The 7,138-nt window shown below is 40.7% G+C and overlaps 1 pseudogene; it reads left to right on the top strand.

Annotated features, from left to right (window-relative positions):
• The first annotated feature begins 5,492 nt into the window (after window positions 1-5,492).
• Window positions 5,493-6,881, top strand: LOC103745256 (annotated as a pseudogene).
• Window positions 6,882-7,138: the final 257 nt, after the last annotated feature.

Here is a 7,138-nt window from a genome sequence, read left to right as displayed (position 1 = left end):
TTGAGGGAGGGATGGGGAGTGGATGTGATCAAAATACATTCTACATATTTAAGAAACTCTCAAAGAATAAACAAAAATTTTATATATAAAAAGTTAAAGGAAAATATTTCTTGGACCTAGACAAAAATTATATCAAATGCATGATATGGATATAGTTTTTAATATTTTTATTGACCTTTTATACATTTCACACAACAGTTCTTAACCAAATGTAGGCCCTCTCCCCACCCATGTCCCCACATACCCTCCCTCACCAAGGCTTATGCATTACGCCATACATGTTAAGTCCTACCCAGTCAAGCATTTGCACCCAGATGTCCTTCGGTGCAAGTAATCACTAGAGTCTAGTCAGCCCTCTAGAGATATTCAGGAAGATATACTTTTCCTCCCAGCAGTAATCAGTAGCCCACAGCTCTCACACTAGGGTCAGCCTGCCAACAACTTTGTTAGCTCCACTCTGGGCCCTTGTCTGATGGGTTCTTGTGGTCGAGGTCACCATTGCCACAATTTCACATGAACAAGTTTCCAGGTGCCTGAAAGCCTCTGCTTCCCTATATTCATGGACCAACCCTGGCTCTTACAATCTTTCTGCCCCCCTCTTGCACCATGGTCCCTGAGCCATTGAGGGAGTCTATCCAGGGATACACACTCTGAAACCTCTTACTCTCCGCAAGTTGACCAGTTGTGATCTTCTGTGTGCATCACATTCTGTTGTATATGGAAGCTTCACTGGTGAGAAGTGAGGGATGCACTAGTGTCCCCTCCACCCCCTGTTCCATTATGTTCCATGAGCCTTAGTTGTAGAGGATCCATTGTAGATATCTCACCTAGGGCCAGACATCTCTTAGACATATATTCTCTCTGTGTGACTAGCTGTGGAACTCTGCAGTAGTCTCCATCTGTTACAAAAAGAATCTTCTGTGATGAGTGCTGTATGGTATACTTGTCTATAGATATGTACATATGGCAATAAATTTCATCTGTTTAGATATATGACAGAGATAGGATTTTCTCTAGGATCTATGACCTCTCCAGCCATGTATATTTGGGTATAATTACAGTGTGACACATGAGTTCACTCCCAGTGAGAGTTCTTTAACTCCAATTACATAAATGTTGATCATTTCCCAGATAACAGTGCCACTACTGCACCAATAGAGGTAGTTTGCTGTTTCCAGCCATTATGGTTATTAGACTTTAGGGCAGGGTTGGTCCATTAATTAATTTTCTCCCTTAGAATCTTTCATAGTATCATATAAAACTATAGATGTAGAAAAGGTAAGACCCCAGTTGCTCAAGCATTAAGGTCAAAAATCAACAGGCAGGACTTCATTTAGCTATATAGCTTGTGTACAGCAAAAGAAATAACCAAGGAAGAGAAGAGGAAACCCATTGAGTGCGATAAAAATATTCACCTGATACATATCTGATAGACGATTAATATCCAGAATACACAAAGAACTCAAAAAAAAGAAAGAAAGAAATAAGGAAATGAATGACCCAATAAAAAAGATGGACTATGGATCTGAATTCAGAGTTCTCAAATGAAGAAACAAAAATAATTAAGGAACACCTTATTAAGCGCTCAACATCTTTGGTAATTAGAGAAATGTAGATAAAAATCACTTTAAGATTCCATCTTACCCCGGTCAGACTGGCTAAGATCAAGAGAACAAAAGACACCAACTACTGGCAAGGATGTGAAGAAAGGGGACCACTCATTTACTGCTGGTGGGAATGTAAACTCATGCAACCCCTATGGAAAGCAATGTGGAGAACTCTTTAAAAACTAAAAAGGAATCTACCATATTACCCAGTTACACTACTCCTTGCCATACACCCAAAGGACTCATTATACTGTAGAGATAACTGTACATCCATGTTTGTTGCTTCTCTTTTTACAATAGCTAAGAAACGAAATGTAAATGTCCCTAAACTGACAAATGGATAATGAAACTGTGATACATTTACATAATGGAGTGCTACTCAGCAGTAAAAGATGAAATTATGAAATTTGCAGGCTAATGGATAGAACTGTTATATTAAGTGAAGTAACAGAGACTCAGAAAATCAAGCAACTGCATCTTCTCACTCTCCCTCATTTGTAGATTGTAGCACCAATATATGAGTGTATATTCTGATGTAACAGAAGGAGCCAGAAAAATGGAAAGGAAACATGGAGGTCAGGAAGAAGAAAGAGCATGAAAGAAAGAGGGGGATAGTAGGGAACAGATGTTAACAGCAGGGAGGTGGGGAAAGTGGGAGTGTTTGGCTGAGAAGGGAGGAGTGAGGACAGGCAGGGGACCATGACCACTGGGGAAGGAGGGAACTCAGGAGAGGAGGCATGATGGGAGGCAGGTGTTATGTGTTTAGGGTAGGTATAATGGGGGCACTTGGACTGGGGAGGAAGGAGAGAGGATGGAGAGAGGCGAGATGAATTGGAAATCAGAAGGAAATGTGTTGGCTCAGAAGCCCCCTGAGAAATAAATATACTGTACCTGAACATCAGTGCAAGTGTATACCTGGGGCTGTATGACAAGGAGCACAGTGCTAGACAGAAGAGATCTCCCTTCAAGTGGCTCGATAGAGCAGTCCAAGAGACTGCCAAAATAACACAGGCTATTGCCAGAGTTCTTGATTATCTCTTAGAACTTGAAGGTGAGACCCTGACTACTGAATACCTGACATACTTCAGACCCAGGACTTGGAGCATTGGAACAGGAACTGACCTGAAAGCCTTCTCCCTGAAGACTAGCTCTCATAATATGGGTATTTTAGCAAATGAAATATTTTCAAACAGTAACATGGAATGATTTTCCATTTATTTGTGTCTTCTTCAATTTTTATGTAGTTGGCAGAGCATAAATAATTCACCTTCTTGATTAATTTGTTGCTGTTATTTTATTCTTTCTTTGGTTGTGAAAAGGATATTATTCATTCTTGATTTATTTTGTACTATACCAATTTTTGTGTAAAAATATCATGATGTTTGAAATTTGATACAATATTCTGCAATTTTACTAAATTCCTTTGTTATAGCAGACAAGTTCTTTTTTATTTTTTATTTATTTATTTTTTTGAAGTGGGGTCTCCCTGTGGCTCCATTGGGCCTGGGATTTGGTATATAGACAAGGCTGTCCTCAATCTCAAAGAGATTCACCTATCTACTGGGATTAAAGGTATGTACCACCATATCTTGCCTGCTAATAAGATTTTTAACGAATACTTAGGGGTTTCAACATAGATAATATTATTGCCAATAGAAATAATTTTGTACCTTTCTTTATGATTTGAATAACTTTTGTCTGTCTTGATTAATTTATCTTCATTGCACTTCCAGCCTATGATGAACAGATTGAGCATCCTAGTATTGAACAAAGTGTTTGAGGAAAATTTTTCATTTTTTTTTAATTGACTATGATGTTGAGTGGGGATTTGACTTTGATGGTTTTTGTTGTATTGAGAAGTATTCCTCACATACCTTACCTTCTAAGAGACTTAATTGAAAAAGGATTTTTAAATTTTTCAAATGCTTTTTCTGCATCATACATTATACATTTATTATCGCTACATGAGTCCATGTGTATAGCTAAAGGCTATAAAACAAGAAACAGTGACAGACAGGAGATACCTTCCTTTGGGTTGTTGACCAGGGTGGTCCAAGAGACTCCCAAAATTACTCAGACTATTGCCACAGTCCTTGATGGCCTTCTAAAGCTCGAAGGTAAGACAGTATTACTGAGAGACAGAACATACTTTGGACACAGTATTTTGCACAATAGACCTGCAACTGACCTGAAACCACTATCCCTGAAGGCTAGCTTTCATAGTTTTGGAGAGCACTATGAAGGTGCCAAGGAAAAGCATAAGTGGATGATCCAATACCTGCTTCAAGATGAAATAACCAAATCAACAGCCAGCACAGCCTATGTCATTGATGCAGTAGTGGCACTCTTATCTTGGGAGCAATCAACAGCTACCTAATTTTACTAAATGCCCACTCAAAGGGAGGAAACTTAAGTATGGTAACATAAACATAAACTAATACACGTGGCTGGAGTGGCCATAGATCTTAGAAAAAACTCCAAGACTGTCACATCGCTAGACTAATATCTTGCTGTGTACAAAATATGTATCCTTATATTTATAGACAAATATCCCAGTCAACACTCATCAAAGAAGCTCATTTTTGTACCAGTCAGAGACTATTACCAAGTACCACAACTGTTCACACACAGATGTCGTTTATGAATTTCCCAGGTGTAAGTGACACATCTACAATGCAACCTTTACACCTAAGCCTCATAGAACATAGAACAGGGATAATGAAGAAGACACCCATGAATCTCTCAATTCTCAATAATGAAGCTTCCTCATGCAGTGGAGGGCCAGGAACACAAAAGGCCATGAATAGCCAAAGATTAAGAGTCTGCTGATGGATGGTCCTTGGACAGGATCCCTTTATTAAACTTCACCCACCCAAGGCTTAGAGACCATTGTAGAAGAGAGGGGGGAAAGACTGTAGGAGCCAGGAAGGAGGTACATGACCATATGGAAACAGAGTCCTACAAGCTCCTAGGAACCTGCTCATCTGATTATAAGGCCATGGTATGAGCATACACAATCCGGTGCAAACTCAGGCAGAAGGTAACCAGGCATAGAACTGGGAAAATGAACAGCAGACCCCAATCTTATCTAAAGGATTGGCAACTGATTGCTGCTAGATGAAGAAGAGCTGATCTTCCTAAAACAAGGGACTCTTGATAGGCTGACTAGACTTAGTGGACACACTTGCACTGGGCACTGGGTAGGGACACTGACAACACAGTGGGCCTTAACAGGGACAACAGTGTATATGGGATGGAAAAATGGCAGTGGGGACAGGGGTTAAGATGATTAAGACTGATGATTAAGACAGTTTGAGCTGTTCTGTATGAAAGGCACAAAAAATTCAATAAAAAAGAATCTTCCCTTATTACAAAACATTATATAAATGTTAAGATAGTTGCTAAAATCATAGATTGGTGATATCTTTTTAACATTAAAAGCAAAAACAAAAGAGCACACCCAAAAACATTTAGATACAGTAAATTTGTTTTAAAGTCAGTGAGTCTTGTTTTCTGAGACAAGGTCTCATTGTATAACTCAGGCTGGAATTGAATTCAAAATCCTCCTGCTTCAGCTTCCCAACTGAAAAGATTAAGAGATTAAAGGTGTGAGCTGCCACACCCAGATAATTGTGAGTCTGGACAGATCCACCTACTGGAAGCCTTAAAAACTCAATCATTGGAGGAAATGGGTGTGGTCTTCAGATACAATATAAGGACAAGTTCCAGGTTGACTCTGCTCCAGACCAGAGTGTCATTCCAAACTTTCTGGTTCAGAAGATTGCCGAACCCACACCTTGAAGACCTTATCCTGCGGATAACTAGTATTATTACTTCCCCAGAAAAAGTTGGTGAAGCCAGAGACACAAACCTTCATCAGAAAAAATGGAATCAGAGGTCTCACAAGCCTTCCATAAAAAACTCAGCTGCTTCATCTGCATGAAGTACCTTACAGACCCAGTCACCATAAGCTGCGGACACAGCTTCTGTCGGCACTGTCTCTACAGTTCCTGGGAAGACATTCAACCTCCTGCCCATTGTCCTGTGTGCAAGGAACGGTCCAACCCGAAGGACCTCAGAGCCAACGTTCTTCTGAAGAAGCTGCTGTCCATTGCCAGAGAAGCCAGACTGCAGAAGTACCTGAGCTCTGAGGAGAACCTGTGTGTAGCCCACAAGGAGACAAAGAGGATCTTCTGTCAAGAGGACAGTATCCTGCTCTGCCAGTCCTGCTCCAACTCTGAGGAGCATGAAGGTCACAGACACCGTCCCATTGAAGCAGCTGTTGAGGAGCAGAGGAAGAAACTTCTAAAGCAAATGAGAAACATATGGGACAAGGTCCAAGAAAATCAGAGGAATCTAAATGAAGTGAACAGAATAATTGCCTCGTGGATGGGCTACGTGACTGTACGGGAAAAGATGGTCAAAAGTGAGTACAGGAAAATGCACCCAGTCCTCGATGAGGAAGAAAAGCAACATGTAAAGAGCCTGAAAAACGAAGGTAAACGCATTTTAAAGAATCTAAAGAAAAGCGAAGACATGATGGTTCAAAAGGGGAATCAACTCAGAGGCGTACATAAGGAACTGATGGCCATGTGCCAAGGAACACACCTGGAGCTGCTGCAGGATTCCGGAGAGATATTGACAAGAGGTGAGTCAGCACAGCTGTGCATTCCCCAGCTGGTGAAACCGGCACTTAGTGCCCAGCCCATCACTGGACTGATCAACAGAGCCAACCACTTCCGAGCAGGGGTTACCTTTGAAAATGTAATCATGATCCATGCCAAGAAGGGCCTATTTACTGATGTGAGAAGATTCTACTTTCGACAACCACCTCAGGACACATCTGTGAATTTTGATGGATCCTGTTATTATGCTAGCTGGGGAGCCCAGAGCTTCACCTCCGGGACATATTACTGGGAGCTGGGTGTAAATGAGTCCTGGGACTGGGCTGTAGGGGTGTGCAAAGATTCTTGGCTAAGGAAATTTGGCCCACTAACTGGTTTAGAGGATGTGTTTCTTCTTCTATTTGTGAAGGAGGGTGATGATTGCAGCCTCCTGACCACTTCACCATCATTTCTTCATTATGTAGAGATACCAGTAGGCCGGGTTGGTGTGTTTCTTGATTGTGATGATGGAAGTGTGAGTTTCTTGAATGTAGCCAAGAATTCCCTCATATGGAGATACCCCGCTGGCTCCTTCAGTTTCCCTGTCAGGCCTTTCTTCTCCTTTGGGCGCACACGATCAGGAGAAAGTCTAAGCCTAAGCAATCCATGAGTCAGGGAACCTGTCTCAGTTGACGTGAAGGAATAATTCAACACTGAAGTATTTACTACTTTATTGTTAACTCATTTTTGTATTAAATATTTAATAAAAATATAAAAAAAAACTATTTCAATGTCTGACATTAGTTTGTTCAAGGTATTTTTCTTTCAAGCTTTCTTAATTATCATAGCTTTACAGTGTTATGGAGTTCGGGATCACTGGGAAAGACTACCCAGATTCAAAAAGTTCTGAATCAGTTGAGTTAAGCT

Source organism: Nannospalax galili, unplaced genomic scaffold (genome assembly GCF_000622305.1).
Source record: "Nannospalax galili isolate Female #2095 unplaced genomic scaffold, S.galili_v1.0 scaffold461, whole genome shotgun sequence".
Classification (NCBI taxonomy): Eukaryota; Metazoa; Chordata; class Mammalia; order Rodentia; family Spalacidae; genus Nannospalax; species Nannospalax galili.
This window is presented reverse-complemented; position numbering and strand designations above follow the sequence as displayed.